The sequence below is a fragment of the Leptonychotes weddellii genome, chromosome 14 (assembly GCF_054177405.1).
Source record: "Leptonychotes weddellii isolate Sample4059 chromosome 14, ASM5417740v2, whole genome shotgun sequence".
Classification (NCBI taxonomy): domain Eukaryota; kingdom Metazoa; phylum Chordata; class Mammalia; order Carnivora; family Phocidae; genus Leptonychotes; species Leptonychotes weddellii.
Genome location: NC_138382.1, coordinates 57,410,313 through 57,424,609, shown reverse-complemented (window position 1 = coordinate 57,424,609; position 14,297 = coordinate 57,410,313).

Below are 14,297 nucleotides of genomic sequence, written 5' to 3'. Positions count from 1 at the left end.
ACACTGAACAAGTTAAATGAATCAAACTCCCAGTTGGGTAGCAGAAGAAGCTAACACACACAGGCCCTGCAGGGGAGAAAAAAAAACAACCCCAACTACCCAACACGTGTTACATACAAATAAATTACTAAGGAACCTCTTGTCTTCTTGCTGGCTGGGGAGTGACAGCTTGTCCTGAGCTTGTCTGAATCTTCTTACCCTGGCAGTTCTGTGGCTGGGCTTCCCCTCCCAAAGCCCTCCCACCCACCCTCTATGGACCCTCTGGAAGGTTGTGCTCAGTGGTGCAAAGGAGTCCAAAGAATGGGAATGCTTGTCCGGTAACCATGGCAATGAGAACATCCCACCAGCCCTCCTAACTGCAGAATCCTGGGTTCCACTCTGGACTGTCACCAACTCCCTGGCTGATTCTTCTGCAAATTGAAGTTTCCAAACCATGGCTTTAGATTGCCAAATGCTGCTTATGGATCTGACAGACCCTCACATCCCCTCAGCCTCCCAGGATTCCTGCTCTCTCCTTGCCAGGTACTCCAGTGGCTTTACTGGAAAGGCCATCACCAGGGTCGGTTACAGGCTGACATGGGCTGGGAGAGACAGGGCTATGTGTCAGAGTATTGGAAAAAAGAGGGCATGTTTAGCCAAGTCCTAGAGAAGGACTTGTGGTGTAGGGAAAGAACACTTAGCAGGAGACTGAAGACTTGATTTCAAGACTGAGTTCAGTTCCTAATCTTGATAATTCTGAGTTTACTTGGGCTCTCTTCCTTCCTTCCTTCATTCACTGAACAAACATATATTAAGTGCCTACCATATGTCAGTTCTATATTGGCTGCTGAGGGATAGAGTAGTTATGGTAACCAGCCTTCAAGATGGCCCCCAGTGATCCCTGTTTTCTGATAGTCACACTCCTGTGTGGTCCCCTCCCACAGTGAATAGGGCTGACCTGTGTAACCAATAGGGTATTGTAGAAATGACAGTCTGTGACTTCTGTGGCTTAGTCAAAAAGACATAGAGGCTTCTGCTTTGCTTTCTCTTGGATTGCTCACACTGGGGAAAGCCAGCTGCCATGTCATAAGGATACTCAAGCAGCTTGGAGAGACCCATGTGGGAAGAAACTGAGGCCTCCTACTAACAGTCAGCACCATATGAGTGAGCCATTTTGGAATAAATCCTTCAGCCCCAGCAAAGCCTTCAGATAGCTGCAGACCATCAGACAGCTTGATTACAATGTCATGAAAGACTTCAATCCAGAAGAGCACAGACCCAGGGAATAAGCAGAGTGAACTTTTTAAAGAATAAATGAGATCATTTTGCTTTGCTGCTTAAAACCTGCCAAAGACTCCTGCTGCTGTTAATATAGCCCATCAAAGCTGCTTCAGAATTCCTCACCCCCAGAAACGATGGATACTAAATGTTCGTTATTTTAGGCTACTCTCTTGTAGGGTACTTTGTTAGGCAGGGATAGAGAGCTAATACGGGAGTGAGCTGGACATACAAGATCCCTCTCATACCCTCATGGAGATTCTAGTCCAGTGGGCTGGGGATGAAGAGGAAGGATAGATAAAAATAAACCAAGTGAATAAATAAGTATAAACTGTGGTAAGTGCTCTGAAAGAAGCAAGCAGGGTACTGAGCTGAGATAAATTATATGATGGGCCAACTCCTTCAGAGAGGGTGGGCAGGGAGTGGCTCCCCAAAGAGCCACCACTGAAACAGATGCTGAAAGATGATGGCTCCTGGTGCCATCCTGCACCCAGATACAGAAACTCCACCTTAAGGATGACAGAGCGTCCCTGCCTGCCCTTGATGGCTCATCTGTGACTTTTTCATCATTCAAACTCTTCAATTTACAGTAAACTTTAGTGGCTTCATGGGCTTAACTGTGGCACATAGCACATTAGCATTAGCATTACACGTCATTCCTTTAAGATGTGCTTTGTCTTCACTCGAGCTATTGGTCACCCTCCAATTTCTGGTCCAGTCTACTCTTGTTTCTCTTCACCATGTAGACAAAGTAGGCAGGAGTCTCTTTTTCATTCATGGGTATATTCCTGAAGTATCAGCTGACAGTTGCTACTAACTGGCCCCTATTGAATCGTGGTTTGGTCTGCAACTTGTGGTATCATTTATTGAAAGGTAAAGAAATAAGCTTCTACCTTGTCTAAGCCATGGTTTGGGGGTGGAGGGTGGGTCTCTTGATTGTACCAGCTTAGCTGCTCCTCTTCCTTGTACGGGGGACCAGCACCATCATGTGGGGTCTTGGAGGCCATGGCTTGGGGTTGGCCCTTTATATTAACAGCAGCAGGAGTCTTTGGCAGGTTTTAAGCAGCAAAGCAAAATGATCTCATTTATTCTTTAAAAAGTTCACTCTGCTTATTCCCTGGGTCTGTGCTCTCCAAGTCTCAGGTTTCTAATTTGTAAAACAGGAGTCTGAGATAGAATTTTCCACCCCGCAAAAGGCTCTCCTTTCCAGGCTAAACATTTCAGTTCTTTTAACCGTCCTTCACACAGTTTGGCCTCTTCACAAGCTTGGTTATTCTGTGCAATTTGCATGTGGTTGGGTCCTCTGGAATTGGGGTATTTCTTTTTTTTTTTAAAGATTTTATTTATTTATTTGACAGAGAGAGACACGCAAGAGAGGGAACACAAGCAGGGGGAATGGGAGAGGGAGAAGCAGACTTCCCGCAGAGCAGGGAGCCCGATGTGGGGCTCGATCCCAGGACCCTGAGATCATGACCTGAGCCGAAGGCAGACGCTTAACCAACTGAGCCACCCAGGCGCCCCTGGAATTGGGTATTTCAAACCCAGCCCAACACTCTATCCATGGTCCGTGCCACCTGGGGTAGAGCAGAGCTGCCCGTTCCCTCATAAGATCAGTTTTGACATGTGTTAACAGTCATGGGTTTCACTGCAAAATCTCTTTGCTCCTGCTCTGAAGGTGAATTGTATGAAGTCACTCTTTGCCACTCTGTAACTGTTCCCCTTCACACCTCCCTCCCCACCATCGCACATTCTCTCCGCAGTTGGCAACACCAGGACAGAAACGACCAGGGGTCCTTGCAGGGCACCTCCTCTGAGATGGTCTTGGGGCAAGAAACTGCCTAATTGGGATTCCAGGCACCATCCCTGCAAGAGTGGCATGTCCTTTTGAAAAGTGGCTACAGAGATGAACATTGCATTCGAAACATTGAGGACTTGAATCTTAGTTCCAAAGAGAATCATCTGAGAATGATGCTGCAGATGGGTCTGAAACCTGATGGGGAGTTCTCATACAAAGGATTGGTTCTGCCTGGAGTTCAGATAAAAGATTACACTAGCTAATTTAGATAGGAATGATAACTATCCAACTGGGGTAACAGATAAGTGCTTCCAGAAATGGCCTCTTTAGGCAATGAAGCCTCAAATGGCTGCCTTCAGAGAGAAGGGGGAAATGGTAGAAGACAGAGAAGAATTTAGGTCAGCCAGAATGGGGACCCAAAAAGTCAAGTTCAGAAATAATTTAACAGATAGGGATCCAAAGAATATGTGGTTTGCCTGACAAATGACATTCACTTTGAAAGTGAAAATGAAATTGGGGAAAGCAAAATTGCTGCATAATGGGTCCTGGAGATTGAAGAGAAATGATACCAGGGGAGAGAGGAGTTGTAAAGCCTTCCTAGTTAAGCATGAAATTGGAATGAATGAATTTTGGTCCAAAAAAGGGTCAGGTGAAGATCGCACAGATAATGGCTTAATCCTGAGCAGCTCCGAAACAGTGTTCATTAGCAGAGGATCTCAAGCACTTGACAAGCAAGCCTGACCTGGCTCACGCTGCCTTCTCTCCTAACTGCTCATTCTGGGTGGACCCCTTTCACAGAACAAGACCACTTAATTCAACTGTTAAGTCAAGAAATGATGGAAAAAGACTTCTACCCTGAATATAAAGGGACCTCAGAAGAGCTGGGTTGTGTGGGAGGGGAAAAGATGATGCGCATTGAAATCAAAGAAGCACTGTGGGGCTGGCAGAATGTCATCCTTGCAAATAATGATCCTTGGCCACCTAGCAAAAGGCACATGGACTTCTGCCTAGGGACATCTGGGCTTTGTTCCTGGCCTAATGAACGGACTCTCTGTGAGATCGTTAGACCAGACCCCTCATCTCTGTGAGACACATTTTATCCACTTCCAAGACAAGTATAATCATATCTATTGACCCCCTTCTACTTCACAGAAGTAGAGGTTTGCACAGTGTGCTCATCAGTGTTGACTCCACATTTAATCTTCACGATAACTCTACAAGGGGCATTGGCTCCATTTTACGAATGATGAACTGAGGCCCAGGAATGTAAAATGTCTTGTCCAAGGTACAAACCCAAGTGGAAGAACCAAGATTAGAACATAAGTAATCCAATTTCAAATACAGGGTACTTCCTAGGATCCCACATCCACCTACTAAACGAGAGAGAAAACTATGAATGCTTCCTCTGGGATACAGTAATTATGGTAAGGAGCATGGGCTTTGGAATAAGTCAACTTACATTCGAATTCCAGCTTTGTCACTTTCTAGTGGTGTCACTCAGTCACACAAGCCTTAGTATCTTTGTTTATAAAATGGGGATCAAAACAGTGCCTTAGACACGAGATTTCTGTGAATTCAATGTCCACAGAGTGGTGCATCACATAGCAAGTGCTCCATGAATGGAAGCTTGCTGTCATAGCCAGCCATGGTGCCATGTTGCTGGAAAGCTAGATGGGAGAGTGATTAGGAGGGATGGCTCTGAAATCAGATGACATGGGTTTGCCTTCTGACAGTGCCATTTATTAGATGAGTGACCTTAAACATTACTTAACTTTCCTAAGCTTCAGTTTTCCCATCCTTAAAATGGGATAAATAAAGTACATGTCTCATATTGTTAGGAGAATTAAATGAGATACTTGGAAAAATGCCTGGCACAGTGTGGATGCACCAAAATTATTCTCCATTGTGGCATTATTGCATCATGGCTGTGTATTAATGATCTGAAAGAAGGTTTAGGGCCTTATAAACAGGAATAGTTCAAGAAACCAGTACCCATAAAATGAATCCAGAGTGAAACTTGGAATTATTGGGGCCTGAAGAGTGTTCCTCCCACTTCACAAACCTTGAATCATATTTGCATTTTGGCACCAACTTAATCTCAGTGTGTTTCTTCTCTCATGTTTTGTAGGGAATACTAGCTCATCACTATCTATAACGGCTACTTGGGTTCTTGCCATCAACCATGCGTTTTCATTTTCAACCCAATCCACTAGTTCATTCACTCATTCCTTCCTTTCCTCTTACATTCATTCATCTCCAGTTCACCCTTCTATTTCACAGGCATTTCTTGTGTATCTCCTTGGGGTCAGGCCTTAAGTGTTGGGAGGGTAGCAATTATTCGGACATGGTGATGCCACTCCAGAGTCAACAACGGTCCTGGAGGACATGAGATATGTGTATAAGTGCCAAAATGTAAGGGAGATCACTATGGAGGGATGGTTGGTTAAGTTAGAGATACAAAGGGAGACAGAGTTCACAGCCATCTGAAAAGGGAATCAAGAGGGAGGAGCATTGAGCTGGACTTGGATGGGGAAAGGATGCTCCAAGTGAGGTAGCAGCACTCACGGCGTTTAGGGAAGTTGTGTTACCTCACCTCACATGGTGGAGTGATGACCGCCTGGCTTTCTGGGCTCTGAGCCTTGCTATGGGTAGCCCTGTCAAGTATGGGGGGAGAGAGAAGGGGATAACTATGCAGGGAACACAAGGAGCAGGGAATCCAGCAGTCAGACAGACCTAGGTTCACATCCCATCTCCACCTCACACTTACTAGATGGCTTTACTTCTTGGAGTCTCAGTCTTTCCATCAGTGTTATGGGGATAATACAGCTTTTCTCACAGTGGGGCTGTCAGAGCTCTGGTGAAATAATATATGTGAAAAAATTCTCCTATAAGACACAGGTCTTGCATTGGAATGGAAGGCAGGCTGTCACTTGTATTGCCAACTTACAGGAGTAGGTTCACCAGTAGTGGTAACAGCCCACCATGACGCTGTCCAAGAGCTGGTCCCCAAAGGATCTCATCTTATTTGTCCTGTGGTAACTGACCTGTCACACTGAGTACACACCAGTGGAAACTCCAAATGGTGAAGTCAGCTTTGGAGATGCAAAATGATACTTTTCTCCTGTGTGTTCTCTTCTTTCCCTTCATTTATTTGGGAGGAAGCTGTGTTTTCTTGCCTCAACAGAGGTTTGGGATAGAAGAGAAAGCAGGAGTGGCCTGCAAGAGACTTCCCTTCCTGGCTTTTGTTTCCCAAAGTCTAAATCCACTGAGGAGACTATGCCCCGTTTCCTTGAGGGAGGAGTCAGAGAGGTGCTATTATCAAGGAAACCCTGAAAGAGAGACCAAAGAAGGGATCTATGGAAATCAGGGAAAGAAAGAGAGGACAGTGGGTTTCATGAGAATGGGCAGCAGCACTTTGATCTGGGTAGGCCTCCGAGGAGAATGACTGCATGATTTCCAGACCTGATAAATATTACTTTGCCCCATAAGCAGCAGAAGCAATGGACCCAAAGGGACCATGTGCATTTGGACACTGGGTGTCTTAGGCTAACAGTGTGAACTGCTAACTAATGATTTTGGGTGAGAGAGGACATTCCATTGCACTACGTAAAATCCCAGTACCCTGCCCTTTGAGAGGAAGATTGAAGTTGAATTCTCCACAGCTTGAAGGAGTGGAGACTTATTAAGATCATTGGTTAAAAGACATTTTAAAAATGTGATCTCACTTGTAACCTTCCATATGTGAAATGAGAGTCGTACCTCCTTGGCTATTATATACAGGCCTACCCATTTTACTTGGAGATGTGTTTGGGGACACTTCATTCACATAATATGTTCAGCTGGCTATTTGTTTAAAGCAAAGTAAAAAATATGTGCTCTGTTTGATACATAACTCTCCTACCATGTCATCACAGCAGAAATACTCATGATAACCTGCACTCTGGTAAATGTGCATCATTCTCTGATGTTTGGATCACTCAGACCATGAGGAAATTCGGTCAACTGGAACTCATAGAGTTCTATCAACACACAGAGGCTGTTCTCAGAGTCCTCAAACTGGGCTGCATTGCAAATTGATGTGGCACTTTATATGGAACACTGGCCACTTGAAGAAGTGAATTACCTGTGACTGATATGGAGTGCTAAAATAATAATGCTATCTTCATCTCTAAATTAATAATGCTACATCAATCCTGTTGAATCCTTTTAGAAATATCTGCAACAGGACAAAGGCAGAACATTTAAATCAGCTATTCAAAGATACAAAAGTAGAGTCTGAAAGGTTAATCTTGCTAGCATATGACTTTCCTGCTGATCTCCTTGGCTCTAGTTACTTTTGATCTTCATGTATAAACAGAAAGTTTTCTTTGCTTTTCACAAGTCATATCTGGTAAGTGGACAGGATTGGTGGGAGAGTGTGGAGAAGCTGACCAGAATTTGGTCTTCCCTAACCTCACCTGAGAGCTCAATACTGAGGCATTCAAAATGTATCTTCCAGAACACCTGGGTGGCTCAGTTGGTTAAACATCTGCCTTTGGCTCAGGTCATGATCTTGGGGTCCTGAAATCGAGCCCCATGTCAGGCTCCCCACTCAGTGGGGAGTCTTCTCCTCCCTCTCCCTCTGACCCTCCCCCCACTCATGCTCTCTCTCCCTCTCTCTCTCTCAAATAAAATAAAATCTTTAAAAAACAAAGTATATCTTCCAAACTGGATAGAACTTCTTAAGAGAATACCTTTCAATGATGTTGGTCAATGACATGGGCCTCCTGATGGTTAGATGCCAGGGATCACTTCTCAATTTCTATTTCTTTCTCCCTGCAAAACCCTAGACGTCCCTACATCCCAGCCAAATTCTTAGTAACAGCCTCTCTTCAATCCAGGCTAAAATTATCTCCCTATTTAAATTAAAGCTGACCTGATGGTCAGCCACTTTACAGCTAACTGCTGCAGTCAGTCCCATGGCAGGCCCAGAGCTTCCTCACCCAGTCTCAGTGGGAGAAGGAAAAACACTAGGCCAGATTGTGGCATAGTCACTCACATGTCTGAGCCTCACCTAGATGGACAATGGCCCTCTAAGTGAGATGGAGAATTCAGGAATAGAGTGGATATGATGGGGAAGAGACTGCCCAGAGTCTTGAGTGTGTTGAGGTCTGGAGAGACATCCAGGTGGAGGTTTCTGTGTATAGTTGGGTATATGGGTCTGAAGCTCAAGGGAGAAGTCTTGGCTGGAGACAGATTTGGGAATCATGATATGGGCACAGATTCAGTAGAAACCATGCGAGTGGGTACCATGACCTGAGAAGAGGGTACAAACTAAGAAGAAAAGGGGATCCAGGACAAAGCCCCAGGAACATCAAAATTAAAGAGAGAATAAAGGTAAAGGATGCAGGGGAATCTACCAGAAAGGATGAGTATAGAGGAAAGAGAAAAACCCAAGGTGAGTACTAGATCAGAAGAAAAAGACGGGGTTCCTAAGAAGAAGGAACCTTCTCAAATGCTTCAGGTTAACCAGCTAAGGTTAAGAACTTAAAGTTCATTGGGTTTGACAAATAGGAGGTAACTTTCCAGATGGAATGATATAAGAAAAATTCAGGTTGCTGAAATGTATACTGTTTCAGGAAGATTATGATAGAATGCAAGAGTAGAGGGATTCACTTTCAAAGAAGCTTTCCTTCCTAAGGGACCACAAGAGAGGAAATAATAATAGATGAAAATATAGTTAATTTTGGAAGTGAATGGGAAGGGATCTGGGGGGAAATTATGTGTGGTGACCTTTACTGTATGAAGTGAGAGATAATTGGGGTAACGGGAGAACAGATGTAACACAGGACTTGAGAAGAGCAGTGATGGTTTGGATCAAGTTCGTGTAGAATGGAAGACAAGAAAAAATAAAAGATTGATTTTAAAGATGGATTAATTAATTTTTTTTAAAGATTTTTATTTATTTATTTAATGGAGAGAGAGAGAGCACAAGCAGGCAGAGCGACAGACGGAGGGAGAGGGAGAAGCAGGCTCTCCGCCGAGCAGGGAGCCCGATATGGAGCTCGATCCCAGACCCTGGGATCATGACCTGAGCCAAAGGCAGCCGCTTAACTGACTGAGCCACCCAGGCGCCCCTGATTAATTAATTTTAAAAGATTGATTGATGGATGAATTTTTGAGGTTAAGACTTTAGAGGTAGATGTTGGCAGGCCATAAATCCAAGTTCCTAGACTGGAAGAGAAGGCTGTGGAAAGAGGTAAAGCTAGACTCTGGAAGGAGATGCTGTAAGAATCCTTCAACAGATCTTGAGGGCATCTGAGACGGCAATAGGGATTGGGGGTGAAGAGTAAGGCTCTGAACTAATGCCAACATTCAGCAAATGTTGAGTGAGTATCTTCATGCCAGGCACTGGATGCCATGGTACCCAGTAAACACAAGGGATGAATTTGAATATAGTCAATGTGTAAAAGGAGTAGGAGTTGGAGACAATGGCATAGCCTAATATTGTGACCATGGAGACAGGAGGGTTTTTAAATCACATGGGAATGGAAATTCCTGTGAATGGCAGTGGGTGACTGGGAGAATACTAACCCCCTGGGTTGTAGGCTGTATGTTTTAAGGGCATGCTAGTGAGGATTGTGGGCAGATGAACAGCCTCCCCTAGAGAAGACTGCAGAGAAGCAGAATCATTAGAGACACACCACGTGCCTAGCCATGTGTTAACTGTTTGAATAACGACAGCATTTGGCCCTACTCTGAGGGTCCCTGGAACCTTTTTGAGCGCCCATCTGTGCTGCCAGACCTTGATGGGTTTACTGTTTCTCTCTGCTCTGTTGGCTAAGCCATGCTCACACAGGGATAATGAAGGTCTCATTTGCCTCCAACAATATGGTGCCTTTCTGCATAATTTACATGTTTTCTTCAAGGCTCAGACACTAAGTAATGAGGTAACAAATTCTGGTGTGGGGTCTTGCTACTGATACATGGAAACCCAGACTCTGTATCTTTACTCTTCGGTGATACCTTCCAACACAGGTCTGCGGTCTGGAAAGGTATCTCTCCATCCTGGTCTTGGCAGGCACTTGTTAAAGAGAGAACTTGGACTTCTCAGGATGACTGGCTGCATCTAAGTGCTACCTATATGTCATTGTCATCTCCTGAAATTCAGCTGCAGTCAGTAGATTTATAAATACTTCTCTAAGATTGGATTTTGTTTCCAATTTGTAAGAACATTAACGGCCACTTATTGAGCACTTATAGGTGTCAACCACTGTGCTAAGGATTTACGTGAACTTTTTTTTCCTAATCTGCACAGCAACCAATGAAATAGGTGCATTTTTTTCTGTTTTCTTTTCTTTTTTTTTTAAAGGTTTTATTTATTTATTTGACAGAGAAAGAGACAGCGAGAGAGGGAACACAAGCAGGGGGAGTGGCAGAGGGAGAAAAAGGCTTCCTGCTGAGCAGGGAGCCCAGTGAGGGCCTCGATGCAGGGCTCGATCCCAGGACCCAGGGACCATGACCTGAGCCAAAGGCAGACGCTTAACGACTGAGCCACCCAGGTGCCCCCTTTTTTTTTCCTTTTTAAAGGAGGTAACTGAGGCTTAGAGAAAAATCAGTTGTCCATGGGCACAGCTCCTGATGGAGAGAATGTCATATCAGAGCCAGCCCTCTTAAGCCACTGCCACACTTCTTCCTTGGGTTTTCCATTTCTTCCATCATTCAGCATTAACGTATTCATGGTGCTTCATGTCTCATACATTTATTCATTTGGCAATCTTTCAGTGGGTACCAAGTCTGTGCTAGATCCCCTGGGAGGAGACCTTCAGGAGTTGAGGATCACTGGAGAGTAATATAAGGCAAAGAGTATAGGTCTCTGAAGCAGGGATGGGGACAGGAGCCAGCTCACAAAGAAAGGGCTACATAGGCCACATTCAGTAATTTGGACTATGTCCTGCAAGCGATGGGGAGACATTTGAGGATTCCCAGTAATGAAGTGAACACTATGCAAACAAATACTCCCTACTCATCTCCTGCGTATTCGTGAGGGTGACCACGTAAGGGAGAGGGTGAGGCATGCCAGGCACTTAGAATTTAATGGCACTCAGAGTGACTGCTTCCTATACTTTGTGGTCTAGTTGCCTGGCTTGCCTCATCCTAGTCCAGACCCTGGAGGGTGCTTTGGGAAAGTAAAGGATAGATGCAACTTGGATCAACACCCTTGAATCATGACGAACTGTGAGGAGAGGAGGAGGGGAGTAGACAGAGTTACTATTAACCCTTACACAGGGCACTGACTGAAGAAGTGACTTCAGGAGTATTAGACATTGTCAGCGTTCCTGTGGGAGAAGAGGAGAACCAAACTCTGCCCATGTCCTTCTACTGTCACTCTCAGTTGAACTCAACATCAGATATTCCTGACAGCATTTTGCAAGTCTTCTTAAATGAGTGATAGGATTTTACTAATTCTATTTGCTTTTCCCTGTTGACTAGGTACCAGACTCTGGCACAACAGTCCTGGAGGCTTGTTCTGGTAATTCCTACAATACAGGCTCATCTTTGATCACCAAGACCCACTAGGATTCGAAGTCAAGCTAGGTAGGAGCTCGACTGCTTGGGATGAGTGTAGGATGGCAGAACATCCCCTATAATTTTCTAGGTTTTAGTATCCAAGGTGGAGGAGCCTTCCACTCTTCCCATTCTTTTGACTGACTATGAGTTCAAAATGCAGTTCCATTGCCCTTTAGGAATTATGGTCACCTTTGCCCCTAAATAAAGAGCAGCTGTCATTCCAGGCTACTTCTGCCTGCATGTTTTCAACCCTAATAAATACTCACAGCTTAGCCTTGTGTTGTTAATGTGTAGGGGAAATTCAATATCTAATGAGCAAAAGTATATTTAGTTCCTAGAGATGAGGGACACTATTGGCACAGCACAGGAAGTAACTTTAGAGCAAAATGTGAAACACGCTCCATGCAGATCCTGCTCTATAAATGCTAATGTGCGGAGATGGCGAATATTCTGCCATTATCAGCCCCGAGAAGTGTCGACAGTCAATACAGTAGGGACTTTGGGAGAATGCTCGCCCATACTGGGACATCAACTGCAGTGAGCTTGGGATTCTCTCAGGAAAGAAGACATCTGCTTTCAGTTTTGATTGTCAACTAGGCAATGGAAGGCAGCAGAGTACAGTAGAAAGGGCGTGGGTCTGGGGGATGAAAGACTTGGTTCAAGCCTAGCTCTGCTACGACCCCAGGACATGTAACTCGGCTTCTCTGGATCCTGATTTTTCTCCACTTCCAAATGACTAGATGACCACTCATGTTGCTTCCAGCTCACAGATTTTCCATTCTGTGACTGCCCAGGAAAAAACGAAAACGTCACCCCATCTGGTTCCCACCTTCCAGAGGATGAACTGTAGAACTGTATCTCTTCCGGGACAGATTGTAGGCGGGTATCCTTTTCCATATTTGGTGTGATGTAAAAGGAGGAGGGAAAGAAAGTTGATGTCTCAGCCAACCTATTCAGGCCAGCCGGCTCCTCACGCAGCCTCCCCCACCCACCGTTCAATTTGTGTGGTTTGTCATGGGGACCCCTCAGCGTCTGGAACATGACCCAACCTCCTCACTCCAATTGGCTGTCTCCAACCTTCCAGTGTTATTCCCCAGGGAAGACTACCTGTTTGAGGAGTCTGTTTTGATGATGTTTTCAACTGTTGCTCTCACAGTCCTCAGTCTTAGAGGTCTCCATTGAAGCCAACCAAGCATGTAGCACTTCAAAAGAAATGTTGCCACATGTAAGGTATCTAACACTGAAATCCCCTCTCTGAGCACAGCTTCTGCCTTTCTGCTTTACTCCGAGTCTGCAGTGTAGAGTAATACAAAGAACAGGGGCTTTGGAGCACAGTAGAGACGTGGGACCCCGGGCAGTGACTACCTCCCAGAGCCTCTGTTTTCTTATTAACACAGAAAAGGTAGCAGCACACGCCTGGAGAGTGGAGGAGAGACTTAAAAGAGGGCACGTGTGAGAAACATCCAGGGGCTTAGAAGGAACATGTGGGTTCCTTCCTTATCCCCTGCAGGGGCTGCTTAGTTGAGTCCCCAATACCTATTCCACTCCAGATGATGTCAGTCATGAGAATTCCCGCCCTCTGCTGTGTTTGGTTTAGACACAGGCAAGTGACCTAATTCTGGCTAATGGGACATGAGAGGAAGTCTGTTGGGGGGCTTTGGGGGAAAGTTTTTCTTCTTTCTGATAAGAGAGGCAAGAAAGAGACAATCCTCATTTTCCTCTGGATACTGTCCTCTGTGAAGCTGACCTCTGCAGTTCCTGTGGTTATTTAGCTACTGGCCGGAGGTTATTTGGAGAAGGACAGAGTCCATAGGTTGTAAGAGAAGCAGAGTCATAGCCCTCACAGTCCTCATCAAGTGATGCCCTACCTATGGACTTCTCGTTATGGGGGTTAACTCAGATATTCCCTTGATATTAAAGCCTATTTGATTAGAGTTTTCTGTTCCTTGCAGCTAGAGGCATACAAATTGCTAAACACTTCATGAGCTCCTACTCTTGAAGTCATCAGTCTATCACGTTCTCATGATCCATCCCAATCTCCTCCTGCTATCCTCCTTGCTTTATAGCCCAATCAGGGCTCCAGAGTCAGCTGTTCCAGTAGTAGGACACTGCTGGCCAACCATGATGTCTTGCCATTTGGCCATTTCTACCTAAACAGTCCTGATGTTGTTCCTTTGGCTCCAGTCTGCAGGGCTGCAGGGTACTGCTGAAGAAATATAAAATTACCCCCAGTGGCCATATTATAAGCCCATGCTTTCTTCCTTCCTGAGGCCTTAGCTCCTGCTCCAATCAATCTAGACTCTTTGCTGTATCCACCTCCACACAATTACTCATGCTGTTCCTGTCAGCTGATAAGCCCTCTCACTCTCTCTCCCCTAGAGCGGTCTTTCCTGTCCTTCCAGGCCAATCCCAAATCTCTGCAATGAGATGCAAATGCCACCTCCTTGGAACCCCTGCTACACCACATCTCTCTACAAATCCAGGTCAAACTCCTAATATAGATATTCATCCGTTTCTTTTATACTCCCTCATAGACCCTGATCTCCTTAGGCATACTTTGTTAAGCATAAAGAGGCATACAACCATAAATTAGGAAAGAAGCAAAGGATAAAGACCAAGGGTAGAGGTTTTAACTCAGCCAGATTCCAGTTTGAAGATGGACCATGCCACTTGATAGCAAAAGGAAAGAGGGGAA